This window comes from Caretta caretta, chromosome 5, assembly GCF_965140235.1.
Source record: "Caretta caretta isolate rCarCar2 chromosome 5, rCarCar1.hap1, whole genome shotgun sequence".
Lineage (NCBI taxonomy): Eukaryota > Metazoa > Chordata > Testudines > Cheloniidae > Caretta > Caretta caretta.
The window spans coordinates 113,368,634-113,387,943 of NC_134210.1; the positions used below are offsets into that span (position 1 = coordinate 113,368,634).

Sequence of the window (19,310 nt, forward strand, 5' to 3'; positions counted from 1 at the left end):
AAGGGCAAATACAGTCCTATTCAGACCTATTTGCAACTCAAGCAGTTTTAATTTAAACTTTAAATTTAAATTAAACAATCCTGCAACAGTCATTGAATTTTAAGTAGGAATAACTCTGGTGACAATAGGATTGAAATAAAGATCAAATACATCTATGTCTTCTTTATGTCCCATTAAGACATGGATTTAAAGTTCCCTGAATTCAAGACAAAGACTCCCGTTGACTTCAGCCTGCTTTGGATCAGGCCCTGAAACATCATAAAGTGTATGGACAACCAAAGACAAAAATATCATTTATCAATATTTTTTCTTTCTTTTTGAAAAGTAAAAGCACACGTGACATATATCCTCTAAAAACTTAAGTGCCCAATCCTGCAAACCCTTAAGCAAATAGTCTTGACTAACACAAATATTGCCATTGAAGTATATGGGCGAGTAAGAACATAAGAAAGAGTTTGGAGTATTGGCCCATTAGTGTGCTTTGTTAACACAGAACAACTACTGTGAATATTGGCTGTATGATTAATGAATTTAAACTTTTTTCAAAGACATATCTTAATACAGAAAATGATGTATACAATCATTAGATCTTTTATGCTGTAAGCAATAAAAATAATTACTATTACTACTGTATATTGAATATGCACATAGAAAGACTTTATATCATGCCAATTATTCAGGACATTAAGATATTAACATGTCTGATTATTACAGATTATATGAAATGTTAAAAATAAATTTAAAAATACGTTTAAAACCAGTGATTACAGTCTTGTTAAATACAGAATTTCAATTATCCACATTTGGGCACACAGCAGTTGCACAGTCGGATCCATTTTCTTGATTTTATTAAAAAAATTGTTCCCATTTCCAGATGATGCCAGGGGTATAAAAATTTTTTTTACAGCCCATAGGGGAGGTATTTCGTTTTCCATCTTAGATTGACTCCCTACCAGTCTGCCACAAATAATATTAAACAGTCAAGATAAAGAAACATATTATTAGTGGCTGTCCTTGCAATTTACACAACCAATGATCCAAATAGCTCTCTCTTGAGATGTTTATAAAGGGAAATCAGAAATATAATTCTAGATGTGTGAACTGAATGACAAAATACACCCTGTACCTCCCCAGTTTCGATAATTCTACAACATACTGATTAGATAGATGGACAGCCACACACACTCAAGAGATTTGAGCCCCTAGGATAACACATATCTGCACTTAACACGTATCTAGGAATATGAAGGGGAAAACTCCTTTTCACTGACTTTCTTTTTTAATATATACCCTTCCTCTGGGTCATTGCAAAGATGTCTCAGACACACAATAGGTACCACTAACTCAGCTCCAACTTTGCAAAACTTTTCCTTTCTCCAACCCTCCCCCCCCCTCCCCGCCAACACCCAATCTCAGAACAACACTTCATATAAAGGCGAGGTACATGGGGAGGGGGAACTATTTCCTGATTTCTCCCCCACCTCCAGCTTCAGCTTCACGGCTGTGCACCTGCACCGTCTCCTTACATCTCATGTGACATCACAGAGAACCCCATGGTGGGGGCTGTGGCTTGGGAAATATCTTGTCCCCTAAGGGGAGGGGGGGCAGCCCCATTTAGGGCAGGAAAAGCATTTGGGGTGGGTTTGTCTGCTATGAGGAGGTGGGTGCTCCCTCCATTTGCTTAATTTAGATGGGTAACCAAAGGGGGGGGGGTAGGGAGTGGGGCCCCACAAAGAAACCACTTCAAAGGAATGGGGGGATTAGATACCAAACGATCAGTGTGGGGGGGCAGTCCTACCCCATCCCCCCCCCATTCCCTACCCTTGCCAAGGGCCAACGGGGGGGGGAGGGGGGGGGCTGAGGGGATTAACCCGGAGCCCTCCCCACTCGCCTTCCCGCCCGTGCCCCTTCCTCCCCGCAGCTGCCGCCGCCACAGCCCCAGCCCCAGCGCGGGGCCCAGCACTTACCGGGGTGCAGCGCTCTCCCCCGCCGGGCCGGGGCAGAAGGTGGTTTGCATGAGTGCAGCCCGCACGGCGCCGCCGGTGCTACAAGCCGGGACCGGTCCCCTGCCCTCCGCCTTCCCCTCCTCCTGGAAGTGATGTGCGAACAAGGGACTAGTTGGTGCAGGATGCTGCTGTCAGCCGGCCGCCGCCTCTTACCCGCCGAAGTGAGAGGCTGAGCTCCGGGTGAGACTGACCGGTGCCAGCTGCACAGCATCCACTGCCGGCCCTTTCTCCACCCTGCTCCGCTCTCCTCTGCCTCGGCCACTCCCTCCCTCCCCTCTGCCTATCCGCTCTGCCTCCCTCGCTCTGGCACAGAGGACACCGTAAGTCAAGGAGCGGGAGGCTCCCCTCCCACATCAGTCTGTAGCTGCAAGCAGGTGAACATGTGCCTAGCTGCATGTGCCAGCTGAAGGTTATGACACAAAGTCACAGGGACCCACCGAAGCCTGGCAGCTCAGTGGGTGATATACATCGCTGCACTATGGAATGAGATTTCCCTGCCTATCAGCCTGTCCTATTTTCTTTCCCTCTCCCGCCTCCCCCTTCATACAGTGAAGTTAGGGATGGTGAAAGACAGGGCCAGGGAGACTTTCCCAGACCTGAAGAAGAGCTCTGTGTGGTTTGAAAGCTTGTCCCTCTCCCCAGGAGAAGTTGGTCCAATACAAGATATCACCTCACTCATCTTTTTCTCTCTAATATCCTGGGATCAACAGGGCTAAAACTACTCTGCATACAGCCACAGAGACTGATGTCTTTCCCCAACCTGCAAAAAATTTTCCCTTCCCATCCTGAACTGGGAGGAAAAGTCAGAATCTCAAAAATTTTCAAGACCCAAAAATATGAAGAACATTTTGGTTTGGGTAAGCCAAAAGATTTCATTTTAATAATTCTGAAACCTTTCATTTGTTTTTGATCTTTCCCCCTTTCACCATGTTTTAATCTAAATTTACTAAAATTTCAAAACAAAGTGCATTTTGACTGGAAAAACTGAAACTTTCAGTTTTAAAATGTCAAAATAGGATGTTTTAACAATTAACAAATATTCCAATGGGGGTGGGGGGGGTCTGGAGAGTTCTTGAAACCCCCTGTTTTGCATATCATTTCCACTTTGACAAATTGGGGGGTGGAGCACAAAAAATGGCCTGTCAAAAAATTCCCAGCCAGCTTGACTGAAGATCTCCGTCCGCAGAACAGGTCCAGCACAAATAGTGGCAACATGAGCTATACCACCCCATCAACAATAACAATTCTATGTTATAAATTGTTCCTATTACAAATTAAAATAATAATAAATACAGACGGTCATCCGTACGCACACACACACAATCTCTTCCTAGATCTGTTTTGTACAGCTACTCTATGCAGGGAATGGTAAAGGCTAAATGTCACCTGGACTGAGCAAAACATTAAAAAAACCAACCTGACCCAGTTACTTCAAGACTCCCCACCCCCATCCCACTCATATTATTCTGGAGTGAGTGTGGAGGAGTCAGGATGTAAGGGGTCATTTGGAAATGCCAAGATTCAGTCTACTCATATTTTCTGATCTATTAAATCTTCCAATTTGTGAAAGACTCCTGGGCTCCTTGAGCAGTAGCATAATTCTCCTGAATGGGAACACTACACAGACAAAGGGGAGAAACTCAAAGGACAGGATGTGGAGAGTCAGAGGTAGAGGGATACGGTGGGACAGTTGGATGAAGGGAGGGGGAGGAATTTGAGTGAAGGACCCAGAGGGAGGGAGTCGAGACAGGGAGGGAAATTTGAAAGAAAGAATTGGGGTAGGGGAGATACACAAAGGATGTATCGGGGATGGAGGAGCAACTTGAATGAGGAAATTATGGGTTTGAAAGGGACAATTTACTGATTTGACAAGGGGGAGGAGCAAGGAATTGAGATATTTGATGGAAGAAACAACGAGGAGTCCGGTGGCACCTTAAAGACTAACAGATTTATTTGGGCATAAGCTTTCCTGGGTGAAAAACCCACTTCTTCGGATACATGGAATGAATATTACAGAAACAGGCATAAATATATATTGGCACATGAAGAGAAGGGAGTTACCTTACAAGTGGAGAACCAATGTTGAAGGCCAAGAAGGCTTGACACCTCCTCATCAATTATTGGGAGTGGACCACATCCACCCTGACTAAATTGGCCTTCAACATTGGTTCTAACAAACTGGTAATGTGTGTCAGCAGTGTCCACATGGACAGTTAGTCTGTGGCAGGCTAGTGCGGGTTAGATTCACGTCCCAGCTTGCTGTGAACTAATTGTTCTTGCAGACAAGCCCTGAGAAATATTTGGAAATGGCTTCAGGTTTCCATTGCTCACTAACATAACTCTATTTTCTGAATAAGTTTACAATGAAACTCAAGTTAACACATATTGTTAGTTTCAGAGTAACAGCCGTGTTAGTCTGTATTCGCAAAAAGAAAAGGAGTACTTGTGGCACCTTAGAGACTAACCAAATGAAGTGAGCTGTAGCTCATGAAAGCTTATGCTCAAATAAACTGGTTAGTTTCTAAGGTGCCACAAGTACTCCTTTTCTTTTTGCAAATATTGTTAGTGTTCGCTTAGAGCTAAAGAACAGCTCTGTAAGTATGTCTGCTTGTTCTGCTTTCCTTTCATTCTGCTGTCCATCACACTGAATATTCATTCCACTGGACTGTTAGTTCCTGCCAAACAGAGAGCAAATTCTACTCAGCATAGCAATACATCTTGAACAAACATAAAAATACCAATGTTTTGATTGATTTAATGAAAAGCCAGGACATTTCAAGCATCCCAAAAGTAGTTATTGGGACACTGGGACATCAAAATAAAAATAGGACTATCTCAGTAGAACTGGGACATAACGTCACTTTACATATCCAGTAGTGGCATTTGCAATGTTTTTAAGTCTACTGCCATTTCAGCAGATGACAGCAGCTATGGTCTCAGTGGGGTGCTATGGAAATGACTGGAAGACTATAGGATATTTGTCTAGATGGATATCAGAGGCCAAGACCAGGTGCACCAACCAGGGTAGGAACGTTAGAATGATTAGAAAAGAAGAGAAAGGATTTACTATATTTAACTACTGTACCACATGTAGACACCAGCTGAAGTCATCCAAGAGATAAATCATTCTTCTTCATCAGTTTCTATCTCCAGAAAGATTCATGCAGTGCTGCTTATAAGTATTCTTTTTTTACATTTTTATTTTGTCTCCTTTCTTGTTGTTATGCAGCTTAGACTTTGCAAGGGCAGGTGTATGTCTTTTGTGCATGAGGAGAAGGTAGGAGGGAAACAAGTGAAAAAACCTGAATGGTAGTGTCTAGAAGTATTGTGGCAGCACATTCTGAAGCTGGAAGATACTGATGAGGGAGGTTACCATGACTACCAAAGGCGGCATATTTGAATAAAAATTTATGTTAAGTCTTTTAAATGCTAATTGTAACTGGGGAATGGCTGACATCTAAAATTGCAGACACTTTTTCAATACTTTACAACTTATGATTAATGTAAGGAGAGGACTAAAAAAGGATGACAAATGTAAACACTGTGAAGTTGACATAGTTTACATCTTTAAAGTATATTACGTTATTTACTTGTTCAAAATCATAAATTGGATAGGTACCTGTTAAATGTAAGCCAAAAAGCATATGAAACACAAAGGCCATATCTATAAACTGGTAATTATATTATAGGATGGTATGCAAAGAAAAATTTAAAAAGCTTTTATAATCCGGCAACTAACGGAAGTTACTAGATCGCAGGTCCTGGTTCTCATGGGAGATGTCAATCACCCTGATATCTGCTGGGAGAGCAATACAGCAGTGCACAGACAATCCAGGAAATTTTTGGAAAGTGTAGGGGACAATTTCCTGGTGCAAGTGCTGGAGGAACCAACTAGGGGCAGAGCTCTTCTTGACCTGCTGCTCACAAACTGGGAAGAATTAGTAGGGGAAGCAAAAGTGGAGGGGAACCTGGGAGGCAGTGACCATGAGATGGTCGGGTTCAGGAGCCTGACACAAGGAAGAAAGGAGAGCAGTGGAATACGGACCCTGGACTTCAGAAAAGCAGACTTTGACTCCCTCAGGGAACTATTGGGCAGGATCCCCTGGGAGAATAACATGAGGGGGAAAGGAGTCCAGGAGAGCTGGCTGTATTTTAAAGAATCCTTTTTGAGGTTACAGGGACAAACCATCTCAATGTGTAGAAAGAATAGTAAAGATGGCAGGCCACCAACTTGGCTTAACAGTGAAATCCTTGCTGATCTTAAACACAGAAAAGAAGCTTACAAGAAGTGGAAGATCGGACAAATGACCAGGGAAGGGTATAAAAATATTGCTCAGGCATGCAGGAGTGAAATCAGGAAGGCCAAATCACACTTGGAGTTCCAGCTAGCAAGAGATGTTAAGAATAACAAAAAGGGTTTCTTCAGTTATGATAGCAACAAGAAGAAAGTCAAAGAAAGTGTGGGCCCCTTACTGAATGAGGGAGGCAACCTAGTGACAGAGGATGTGGAAAAAGCTAATGTACTCAATGCTTTTTTTGCCTCCTTTTGCATGGATTCACCAAGGGCAAGTCATGCCTGACTAATCTAATTGCCTTCTGTGACTAGATAAATGGCTCTGTGGATGAGGGAAAAGCAGTGGACGTGTTATTCCTTGACTTTAGCAAAGCTTTTGACACAGTCTCCCACAGTATACTTGTCAGCAAGTTAAAGAAGTATGGGCTGGATGAATGGTCTATAAGGTGGATAGAAAGCTGGCTAGATTGTCGGGCTTAATGGGTAGTGATCAATGGCTCCATGTCTAGTTGGCAGCTGGTATCAAGTGGAGTGCCCCAAGGGTTGGTCCTGGGGCCAGTTTTGTTCAATATCTTCATTAATGATCTGGAGGATGGCGTGGATTGCACCCTCAGCAAGTTTGCAGATGACACTAACCTGGGAGGAGAGGTAGATATGCTGGAGGGGAGGGATAGGATACAGAGGGACCTAGACAAATTGGAGGATTGGGCCAAAAGAAATCTGATGAGGTTCAACAAGGACAAGTGCAGAGTTCTGCACTTAGGACGGAAGAATCCCATGCACTGCTACAGACTAGGGACCGAATGGCTCGGCAGCAGTTCTGCAGAAAAGGACCTACGGGTTACAGTGGACAAGAAGCTGGATATGAGTCAACAGTGTGCCCTTGTTGCCAAGAAGGCCAATGGCATTTTGGGATGTATAAGTAGGGGCATAGCCAGCAGATCGAGGGATGTGAGCATTTCCCTCTATTCGACATTGGTGAGGCCTCATCTGGAGTACTGTGTCCAGTTTTGGGCCCCACACTACAAGAAGGATGTGGAAAAATTGGAAAACGTCCAGCGGAGGGCAACAAAAATAATTAGGGGACTGGAACACATGACTTATGAGGAGAGGATGAGGGAACTGGGATTGTTTAGCCTGCAGAAGAGAAGAATGAGGGGGGATTTGATAGCTGCTTTCAACTACCTGAAAGGGGGTTCCAAAGAGGATGGCTCTAGACTGTTCTAAATGGTAGCAGATGACAGAACGAGGAGTAATGGTCTCAAGTTGCAGTGGGGGAGGTTTAGATTGGATATTAGGAAAAACTTTTTCACTAAGAGGGTGGTGAAACACTGGAATGTGTTACCTAGGGAGGTGGTAGAATCTCCTTCCTTAGAGGTTTTTAAGGTCAGGCTTGACAAAGCCCTGGCTGGGATGATTTAACTGGGAATTGGTCCTGCTTCGAGCAGGGGGTTGGACTAGATGACCTTCAGGGGTCCCTTCCAACCCTGATATTCTATGATTCTATGATTTGATAACTGCTTTCAACTACCTGAAAGGGGGTTCCAAAGAGGATGGATCTAGACTGTTCTCAGTGGTAGCAGATGACAGAACAAGGAGTAATGGTCTCAAGTTCCAGTGGAGGAGGTTTAGGTTGGATATTAGGAAAAACTTTTTCACTAGGAGGGTGGTGAAACACTGGAATGCGTTACCTAGGGAGGTGGTGGAATCTCCTTCCTTAGAAGTTTTTTAGGGTCAGGCTTGACAAAGCCCTGGCTGGGATGATCCAGTTGGGGATTGGTCTGGCTTTGAGCAGGGGGTTGGGCTTGATGACCTCCTGAGGTCCCTTCCAACCCTGATATTCTATGATTCTAAGAATCTAAAATAATTGCTATTTAACAGCAGTTTTCAATAGACTACATGCTAGAGACTCTTAAAATTTGAATTTTAGACTTCAAGCAATAGACTGAAACTCTTCCTTCCGGAGATCCCATGATGTTTCACGAACACTGAGTAAACCTCATCACCTACTCCAGATTAAGAGGGTAGATATTATTTCTATTTTGTAGGTAGGGAAGCCAAGATGAAATGATATGAAGTAAAAAAACGTTACTGTCAGTGTCAAGATTAGAATCCAAGTGTCCATAGAGCCAGTCCTGTGCTCTAAGCACTAGACAACTTTGCCTTCATGGCAGCAGCCACAGGCTCAAACCAAAAAGTGTTTATCTACAAGTTGCATTCCATTGTGGGTTCTAAGCACTTGGGGTAAATATTGTTTTTAACATTACACACAGTTCTCATAACAACATTTTAGGCTTAAGCTATAAAGAGCTAATTTCTACTTACAATTATACCCTCCATGCACCCGCAACTGATGTCAAATATTATAATAATTTACTACCGGGTGCAATGCTAGCAGTAATGTTTTGGTATAGGTTAGTAGTCAGTGTGTCAAACTATTTAAGCACACCAAGAAGGGATCCTTATATAAGGATCAGTAGTGATTTAGCATTAACATTTTTGTTCCTGTTGTTATTCTCTTTGGGTTATACTGAGCCCTTTCTGTTCAATGTCAGAAGGGAACTAACTGGGAATTAGGAGGAAGGAATTGTCCAAGGGAATTGAGATCATATAGTGCTCATGGTACACACATTGAATCTTGTGTGAATAGATAGTACTATGTTGGATTCAATCTTTCCATTCAGACAGAACCCAGAGAGTAGTGAGGGGCTGAATACTCTCTCCTCGCTTTTTTGACACCTACATGAGACTGCTCAGAGAGACAGACATGCTACAGATTCAGGTGCTGACAATATGCAGATGAATCTCAACACAATTTTATATCACCTTCTCCACCGATGTAGCCTCCATCATCACCAAGATGTCCCAATACCTAGAAGAAATCAGCAGAAAAATGAAGATGACTCTGACCTCAGCCCAGAAAAGCCAGAAGTGATATAGATAGGAAGGGGAAAACACTTTGAGGAACTTATCAATATACTACTTTTACTCCTGAGAGAGAGACCCTGAGACTACAGATCATCAAGGTGGTGTGAAGATTTGGGGGTGCTGCTATACATCTCAGTGTTCTGAACACACATTGCAAGTGGTGAAAAACTTCTTCTACCATCTTTGCCTCGTAGGCTTCAAACATTCCTCACAAATGAGAACCTAGCAACTGCGATCCACGTTATCAATGCTTTCAAGCCAGGCTGTTTTAATTCACTCTCAAATCTCTAATCAAAGGCCATTAAGGGTATGTCTACACTGTAATTAAAAACCTGTGGCTGGCTTGTGCCAGCTGACTTGGGTTAAGGTGGGAGGGTCCGAGAGCAGAGGCTCCTACCTGAGCCCAAATGTCTACGCTGTAATTAAATGGCTCCTTAGCCCAGGCCCAAGTCAGCTGGCACAGGCCAGTCATGACTGTCTAGTTGTAGTGTAGATGTACTCTAAGTGGCTTGCAGATCAGGACCAGTACTTTGAACTCTGCTGTGACGAGAATGGGGTGCCAACAAAGTTTGCAAACCACTGATGAGATGTGTTCACTTTGCCCTTCATTGCTAATGAGGAAACTTGTCAGTGTCATTCTGTTGGCCTGATCTGCAACTGGTCCAAAGCAGCGTAGCTCAATATAATGACGTCACTTTACACAAGCTAAGGAACTAGATGTTTGTGTTCTGGAATAGTGAGATATTGAGCAATACCCTGAGTCTTCACGCACGTTTAAAGCCATGTAATGAGCTGTGCTGGGCACACACAGACCAGAAACAAGCATCTGGCACTTAGCACGTATTTATTGAATTCTCAGAGGACATAGAGATCAGGCCTAAGAGTCTGTCCTCCTCCTCCTTTTTGTACAGGGTGAACAAGCAGCAATAGACACATTATTTCCTTTGAGTTTAAGGCACAAAAGGCCATTTATGTTCTCCTTTATACCAGTGTAAAACTGGTATAAGTCCATTATGTAGGTTACATGGAGTCCTAATATCACAGGATCAAACTAAGCCGAGTTATACCTGCTAACCCCTAATCTAACTTTGGATCACTACCTTAAAAGATATAATGGTTAATTAACTCTACCAGATACAAAAGTCTGTCCTTCCAGCTGAAGGACGAGTACGCTGATACCATTAGAGTTTGTATTCAACTGAAGGGATTATGCAATTAGTGCCCTATAGTTATTTATTGATTTGGTAGTTCAGCACCATTATTTATTTCCTGCTCTTGCAATCAGAATACTCCCTGCAATTTACTACATTTATCTGAATGATACTTTGACTGAGTTTACATTTTTGTAAAAAATAAATAAATAAATTCTTTATTATTGCTCCAGCTAGATTTTCAAGCATGGTAGGTCATTAATAACCATTAACGTACCTAATCATAGAATCATAGAATATCATGGTTGGAAGGGACCTCAAGAGGTCATCTAGTCCAACCCCCTGCTCAAAGCAGGACCGATCCCCAACTAAATCATCCCAGCCAGGGCTTTGTCAAGCCTGACCTTAAAAACTTCTAAGGAAGGAGATTCCACCACCCTAGGTAACGCATTCCAGTGTTTCACCACCCTCCTAGTGAAAAAGTTTTTCCTAATATCCAACCTAAATCTCCCCCACTGCAACTTGAGACCATTACTCCTTGTTCTGTCATCTGCTACCACTGAGAACAGTCTAGAGCCATCCTCTTTGGAACCCCCTTTCAGGTAGTTGAAAGCAGCTATCAAATCCCCCCTCATTCTTCTCTTCTGAAGACTAAACATCCCCAGTTCCCTCAGCCTCTCCTCATACGTCATGTGTTCCAGTCCCCTAATTATTTTTGTTGCCCTCCGCTGGACGTTTTCCAATTTTTCCACATCCTTCTTGTAGTGTGGGGCCCAAAACTGGACACAGTACTCCAGATGAGGCCTCACCAATGTCGAATAGAGGGAAATGCTCACGTCCCTCGATCTGCTGGCAATGCTCCTACTTATACATCCCAAAATGCCATTGGCCTTCTTGGCAACAAGGGCACACTGTTGACTCATATCCAACTTCTCGTCCACTGTAACCCGTAGGTCCTTTTCTGCAGAACTGCAGCCGAGCCATTCGGTCCCTAGTCTGTAGCGGTGCATGGGATTCTTCCGTCCTAAGTGCAGGACTCTGCACTTGTCCTTGTTGAACCTCATCAGATTTCTTTTGGCCCAATCCTCCAATTTGCCTAGGTCCCTCTGTATCCTATCCCTCCCCTCCAGCGTATCTACCACTCCTCCCAGTTTCGTGTCAGTTTACTTTAAGTGAGACAGATTTATCGTAATTTTTCCACTGTCAAAAACAGAATCTTCTAAAAATTATGCCGTTATGGTTATATCAGTGGAAATGTGATTATATTTTTCTTGTTCATCTGCACTTAAATTTTAAGTACACTTAAGTCACTACAACTGAGCAACTATCCCCAAAAATGCTTTATAAATATGAATTCACATTTACAAGTTAATTTGATTTAACTGTGTTTGAGCCCCTTTTGTGTTTGATTTCAGTGAGCATTTAGCAAACTTGTTAACTGTCTTCAGGAGCAGTTGCTGTTTTAATGAATAAACTGCAATACTCTCATCAGTAGCTTGGCCACTTTACATTTTATTTCATTCAGAAGTCTTGGTTGGAACCCCTCTCTTTTGGGTGTTTACAATGCCAGTTCCTCATTGTAGGCTGCAATCTTACTGCAATCTTACACTTGGATTTCTCATAAAAATCACGTTTGGACTGAAATAAGCATTTCCTTGGTCAGTGTGCAAAGCAAAGCTGGATCAAACTCCAACCCCCTGAACAAATCCATTTACCTTCACTGCTGTTCCATTATACATTAATTTCCCTCTTCTTCTTTGTTGGTCTGCAATAAACACAGTCAGATATATGGACTTCTTGCATTCCTTATATTTAATGTATTTTGAACTATTTATTTTGATCTGCCTGGCGATCTGTTCTTCATAACATCTTTCAGTTTCCTCTGAAACAAAACAGCCTTGTAATAGTATAACTCAAGATTAATGATTGTCCTGATTAGCTAATTAATTATAAACAAAAATTGCCCTCAAAGGGACAGAAGTTAAGAAAAACTGGTGAGCAAAGCATCATGGGCACTGAGTGAGTGCCAAGCTGATTGGACCTCTAGCAGTGAGAAGGAACTGAGAGGTGATTGGGGCCACTCCTCTTTTAGATTGGTATAACCCTATATGATGTGGGGGCGCTGGGGTAATGGGTACTGATGAGTACAAGATTCTGAGCTTGTGCCTTGTTGATCACAAGTGGAAATATGCAGAGGTCAAGCTGAACAAGAATCCGTGGTTCTCAGCAGAATTTGCAAACATTTACTTAAGAAATGGGAGAAACCAGGAAATCTCAAAGCAGAGAAATTAAAGACCCTGCTATAAACTTAATGGTGTTCTCGATGGAGATTTTATGACCTCTTGTAATAATGGTTCATTTGGCCCCCAGCCTTACAAAAAAATGATCAGGCATAACACATGCTACTGTGAACTATTAATATTGTTAAATACTATGCCTAGTAGTAAGTGTTTCCCAGCCAGGCCCCAAGATAATACTGATCAGTGGTAAAACATGGTATTTTTTAATATTGTACATACAGCATGTGTGACACATGAAATTAATCCTAAGGACCATAAAAACTAACAAATGCAAACTAGTAACAGGAAATTCATGGTACACACAAACAGAATATAAAGAGAGATTTTGGGTGCAAATAAAACAATATTTAAAAGATATATTCAAATGACAAGTTGTCATATATCCAGGTTTTCTATAAATGACAAAGCAAATTACTGGGGGGGGTACTTTCAATAGTTAGCTGTATAGCAGTGCATTGAATTATCTTGTATTTATTCAGTGCCTTTTATCCAAATATAAACCAACTCCCTTCAAAATTTTACTAACTTACAAATTCTACATAGAGAAATTTTGCCCACCACTGACATACACCATCCCTAGGGTGAATCTCAGTAATTGTTTTAACAAAACAAAACAACATTACATAAGAGTTCAAGACAAAATGTGGAAAATAACTTCTCCAATTGAAATTACAGAGGAAATACAATAGCTAAATCCATGCATATTTTATCCAACTCCAACATTATTACACTGTAATTCAGTTTTTGCTGAGACAGGAATGAATGAACAAACAAACAAGTGAGAAATCTTTTGGAAGGTGGGTCCAACATGTCCAAAAGCTCAGATGCATTACCCATTTGATACTCTAAAGTTCACTACAACAAGTTAGTTACATTAGGGGCAATTTATGAAGGCAGAATGTAATTATCTCTGTTGGAATTTGGCCAGAGATGAAAGTTACTCGTGTGATCTTTAATGATCAGGACCCCCGTTTTGTGTCATATCTTAAAGATGTCAATTGCAGCAGTCTGGTTCCTATAACACCAGGTTTGAATGCTGGTTTGGTACTGACTCAGAGGAACAATCACCACTTACTGAATCACTACCATTACTTTCTGCCCTAAAAAATCTCCCTTTTAGGCACTGACCTTGCCCAGTGCTATTTTGCTTGAGATCTGATGTCATTACAGCTTGATGTAGTACAAGTGGAGGGAATCAGTCTAAGGACACAATATTGTCAGTAACACAATGGAGGAAAAGAACTGGCAGATGTATCTATATGGTGAAAAATATACAGAACCCAAGGCAATTTCAGTATTTGAAAATGTATGATATGTATGTTTTAACTATGTCTTGACATACAGAACAACGCTCAGAAGACTCTTAAGGTCCTTAAAGGATAACTGAATACACGTGGATTTAAGAAGCTTTACAGTCTTTTATTTGAACTCCTTACAATTCAGTTGAGACCTGATCTTACTCCCATTAAAGCACGTTAGTGTTTCCTTTGACTTAAGTTGCAGCTGGATTGAGCCATTGCATGGGATAAATGAATGTGCTTGATTTGTGAATTTGAAAATATTTTTCTTTATCTCTAAAGAATGTGTAGGACACAAGGGATTAGAAATTGTTAATACAAAGAATTTTACAAAATACAGAAAGGCTAAAAAGTTACATTGAGGTTAGCTTTATCTTAATGCCAAAAATTAGTGAAACATATCATCGCGTTTCCTCTGCAATATCATTTGCTTTTAAGAATTATTTATTCGTTTGATCTGAGTTATCCCCTTTTGTATACCCAACAGATAATGCCATGTGCCACCTCACTACTAAAATAAGAGGATAATTATTCACCAGACACACACACAAAAATTAAATGAAATCAAGTAGCATAATCATGGTATTAAATATTGCTAAGTTCTCAATTACATTTGATACACAAGTCTTTGTATTTCTCAAAGCGGCAGTGGTAAAAGTAATTTCCAGTTAGGAATGATGCAATAATATAAAATCTTAAATTGCACAACAGCTCTTTAGATAAAGAGATAACAAAGGATCTTTCTGGAGGCTTGTGAAATCTTTATCATAGGCATACACAAAAAGCTAACTTAGCTATAAAAGTAAATCAATAATTTCTAAGTGTGGAAAAATTTTTGGAAGAAATATAGTCTGCAGTGTCTGACTATCGGGTACATTTTCAGATGAGTTTAGCACAGAATTTATGCTTAATATGGGAGTACAATCATTTTAAGCAGATTTTCAATGCATTCTACACATCGAAATTCCAAATAGTCTGGAATGATGAAAATGTAAGTTTTTCAATTATATGGTTATAATGATTTGGCTACAGCCCCATTGTTTGTCACCCTCACTCATCATGCCACATCTATAGCTCTTTGGAAAAGGGACTGTGTCTTTTTAGACGTTCACACTTTTGGGAGCTATGAAAATAATCAGCAACAACAACATAAAATATTCTAGGGCTAGGGTCAAATGCTCCCCCCTGCTTCTGCAAACAGAGAAGAATCTGTACCCATAGATCCTGTCAAAGGATTTTAAAAATTGTAAATTTCATTATTTCAGATATTTAAATCTGAAATTTCATGGTGTTGTAACTGTAGGGGTCCTGACCTAGCTATGAAGTCAACAGTGCAGAAGTAAGGGTGGCATGGTATGGTATTGCCACCCTTACTTTGCATTGCTTCTGGCAGAGTACTACCAGCAGAGCTGGGTGCCTGACAAGCAGCTGCCACTCTCTGGCCTTCCAGTTCTGAAGGCAGCGCAGAAGTAAGGGTGGCAATACCGCAAGCCTCCTATAATAACCGTACAATCTCCCCCGCACCCATGACCCTCTTTTGGGTTGGGACCCCCAGTTTGAGAAACACTGGTCTCCCCCGTAAAATCTGTATAGTACAGGGTAAAAGTAGACAAAAGATCAGATTTCACAGTCCGTGATACGTTTTCCACAGCCATGAATTTGGTAGGGCCCTAGCAATAACCCACAGAAGATTTTTAGCCCTTATTTAGGAAAGATAGACCAATAAAACGTATAATATGGTATATATCCTTTTTAATAAAGCATTATTGCTCCATGACGATTATTATGAAGCTGTCTGCAGGCCAGAGATATGCATAACTAAGACTAAGATTTTGTCATGGATATTTTTAGTAAAAGTCAAAGACAGGTCACAGGCAAAACAGAAAAATTCACAGAAGCCGTGACCTGTCCCTAGCTTTTACTAAAAGTATCCCTGACAAAATGGGGCAGGGGTTCCCCACAGCTTCCTGTCCCAGTGGGTGACGGGGAACCCTGCAGCTCCCAACCCCCACAGTCTGAAGTCATGGAGGCCCCTGGAAGTCATGGATTCCATGACTTCTGAGACCTCCATGACTAAATTGCAGCTTTATGCATAACTTACACTCGGGTAATCATATGACTTTTGCCAGCAGTCAATTCAATTAGCAGATATTCTTGGTAGAACAGTGGATGGACACCAGAATAGATTAAAGTTCTGTAGGAATCTGGAAAGATAATGGCAGTGGATTAACAAAGATAGTGTACTAAAAACTTAATTGCAAACACTGGATGTCTACTGAGTCTTCACTAACAAAAGATTGACATTCACAGATGACGAAGAAAGCAATTAATCAATGTCTTATCTACTTATTAGAGGTCAAATCCCACTCTCTCCATTCTGGGTATATGAAGCCCGACAAGTATAGTGTGGACATAGGTCACAGACAGGGCTTGGTCACATCAGTGCAGAGAGTGTGCTGGCGTAGGGACAGAGTCAATGGATCTGTGACTACTTGCACTTGCTGGTCAGAACCCACTGTGGAGGCAGTAGCTATACTTGGACCCCAGCAAAACCTGCTGTGAATGGCAACCTCAGTTTCCCTCTTGGTTAATCAATAAACTCAAAAGCACTTTTGTCCATTTCCATCCCTTCTTGGCCTCTACTTTATTAAATTAACTGTGATTAATATGAACAAAAGTATTGTCAAGATTAAAATGGACAAAGGTATTGTCAATGTTAGGCCGCAAACTTCTGGAAGCTTCAGAAAGCAAGCTTTGCAGAATTAAACTGAAACTTGTGGTCAGGATGCGTTGCAACCAGAGAACACTTTAGGCTGACTCATATGTATTGAGATAATCTATGTGCTCGTACATGGATTATTGACACACATTGACCATATTTGAGATAATTGGCTACATGGAGATAAACTATGCACCCGCGCATAGCTTTAAAATCAAAGCAACCACACTAACCACACTAAGAATTTGGCCTGCCCTGTTTGGTTGGTCTGTTTTAAAACACAGCTGACAGATAAGATAAGAAGTACGAAGGCACAGGACTAAAGGTGTGTGTTTTGGTCATAAGGGGACCACTCTTTGATTGGGAAACCTGACCCACACCAAACGGACCAAATGGATGTGCACTTCTCGACTGTCCGTACCTGGCTAGTGCGGAAAACGGCCAACTGAAGGGTAACGTATTTTCAGACAAATGCGGGGTAAGCTTATGGAGTGAAGAAGTCTGGTTGCTTGTGCTGAATTGATCTCAAGTTCATATCAATACTATAGTGTTCAGAATAGTAGTAAGTAGTTAATAAATAATAACTTTACATGTACGTGTGCTTGTCTTCGGTATAACTTGCCATTTATATTAATCCTTATTCAGTGCTGGTCTTTAATCTTTCTTTTCTTATTTTGTCTGTGTTGCCTTTATAGCCAGAAGCCATTAAAAATCTTTTTTGAGGAATAATTAGTAGTTTTAATTTCTCTTATACGGGCACTACTCAACCTCATTACATCTGTGTTGGGTGGTGGGAAGTAGCGATCACCCAGGGCACAATTAGGGCCCTGATGCGTGTCCCCTTCTTCCTTCATCTCCGCATTAACAAACATTCAGAATAACATTTTCAAGTCCACCCATTCTCCCAGGCCTTTCCTGCCTGCTGCCTCACTCCCCAGGTTTTAGGTTTCTCTGCTGGAGTCCACTTGCTCCCAGCAGCCTCCATATTTCACTCTGCTCTAAGTCACAAGTTCGTCACCGGAGCCTATTCACCATAAGCAGTCTCTGTGCATCCTAAGAATTCTCTCTGCAGGGTCAGCAGCCTGCCTTCCTCCTCATAGACTTCAAGGCCAGAAGGGACCATCATGATCATCTGTTCTGACCTCCTGCACATCACTGGCCATAGAACCTCACCCACCCACTCCTGTAATAGACCCATAACCTCTGGCTCAGTTACTGAAGACCGCAAATCTTGATTTGAAGATTTCAAGTTACAGAGAATCCAGACCAGATAGTGACCCGTGCCCCATGCTGCAGAAGAAGGTGAAACCCCCCAGGTTCTCTGCCAATCTGACCGGGGTGTGGGGGGGGAATTCGTTCCCAACTACACATATGGCAATCAGTTAGGCCCTGAGAATGTGGGTGAGACCCACCAATCAGATACTTGGGAAAGAACTCTCTGTAGTAACTCAGAGTCCTGCTGCTCTTATAGGGAAATCAGTTGGTTCCTGATCAGATATGCCTCCTTAGTAATCAGTGTAGGCTGGACCCAGACCTCTAGTCCTTAAGGGGCAAGCCACCCTGTTATACTGCATTGGTGTTTCATGGTATGGGAGACGTATGGTATCCTACTCCTCTCAATCCTATGAAGGTCCTCTACATAAAGCCAGTTTACTCAATCTGTTAACTTTGTGGTTTCTGGCCCACCCATGAAGAAAGGTTTACCGGCTGGTTTGGGCCTTGTTTATAAAAACCTGTCTGCAATTAAAGGAACACTTAAGTAGATGATGCAAACTGTGAAATATCAGCTTCTGTTGTTTCTATACAGGCTTGCAAGTCATGCATATCAGATAAATATAGGCTCCAATTCAGTAAATCAAACAGTTTTTAAAAAGTGCCTGCCATACAAGACTGGTGAAACTCAGTTAAAATGGCTTCTGTGGGCTTAAAAATGTGCAAGCCAAACATATTTTTGGTAAATTGCACCCTTTATGAATGATTTGCATAACATCCAAACAGACCCATGAGATATATTTTAAATGTTATTCAATCTGTGGCCTAGTTAATCCAGGAGATCAAATGGATGAAACAGTCATGGGATTTGCACAAGTTGCCCATTTTTTGTGTGTGTTTGAAGTATCACCAGCCTAATTAGAACTAGCAGCTTTATCCCAGCTTTGTGTTTTATTGTTTCAGGGATTTTGTTGGCTGGGATGCTGCTTTTGAAATAGAAGGCCTCATCTGGCAATAGAAACTGTGACAAAGCTCTGTCCTTGCCTCCGTGGGTCCCGCATTTCCTGGCAGATTTTGCTAGCCTCAGAGGCTCACTGTGACCCTCCACATAACCCTTCTTTCTCTAGAGACAAGGGTCACAGTCTACTGAGCCATTTTCATCATAAGCTAGCAAGGGAAGTGAGAAGAAGTTATCCTTCCTTGCACAGTCTCTGTTGTCTCCCAGTCTCAGTGATTAATCAGGGGGCAAAGGTGGCAGGGGGGAGCCCGGGCCCACCCTCTACTCCGGGCTCCAGCCCAGGGACCCTAATAGTATCAGCTATGGTAGCTGACCTTTTAGAAACATGACATGTACAATTCCCTGGGCTACTTCCCCCCACAGCAGCCCTCACTTCCTCAAGCT

At 41.9% G+C, this 19,310-nt stretch overlaps 1 protein-coding gene across 4 annotated transcripts in view; it reads right to left on the minus strand.

Annotated features, from left to right (window-relative positions):
* The window catches only part of SLC24A2 (solute carrier family 24 member 2), a 175,467-nt gene extending 173,007 nt beyond the window's left edge, over positions 1-2,460 (minus strand). For 2 of the 4 annotated variants that reach the window (XM_048850546.2, XM_048850542.2), the window contains exon 1: positions 1,968-2,458. The gene's annotated coding sequence lies outside the window, so the exon portion shown is untranslated. Of the gene's footprint in view, positions 1-1,967 lie in introns of all 4 variants that reach the window. The other 2 variants (XM_048850541.2, XM_048850543.2) reach the window with 2 other exon arrangements.
* Between the last annotated feature and the right edge of the window lie 16,850 nt (positions 2,461-19,310).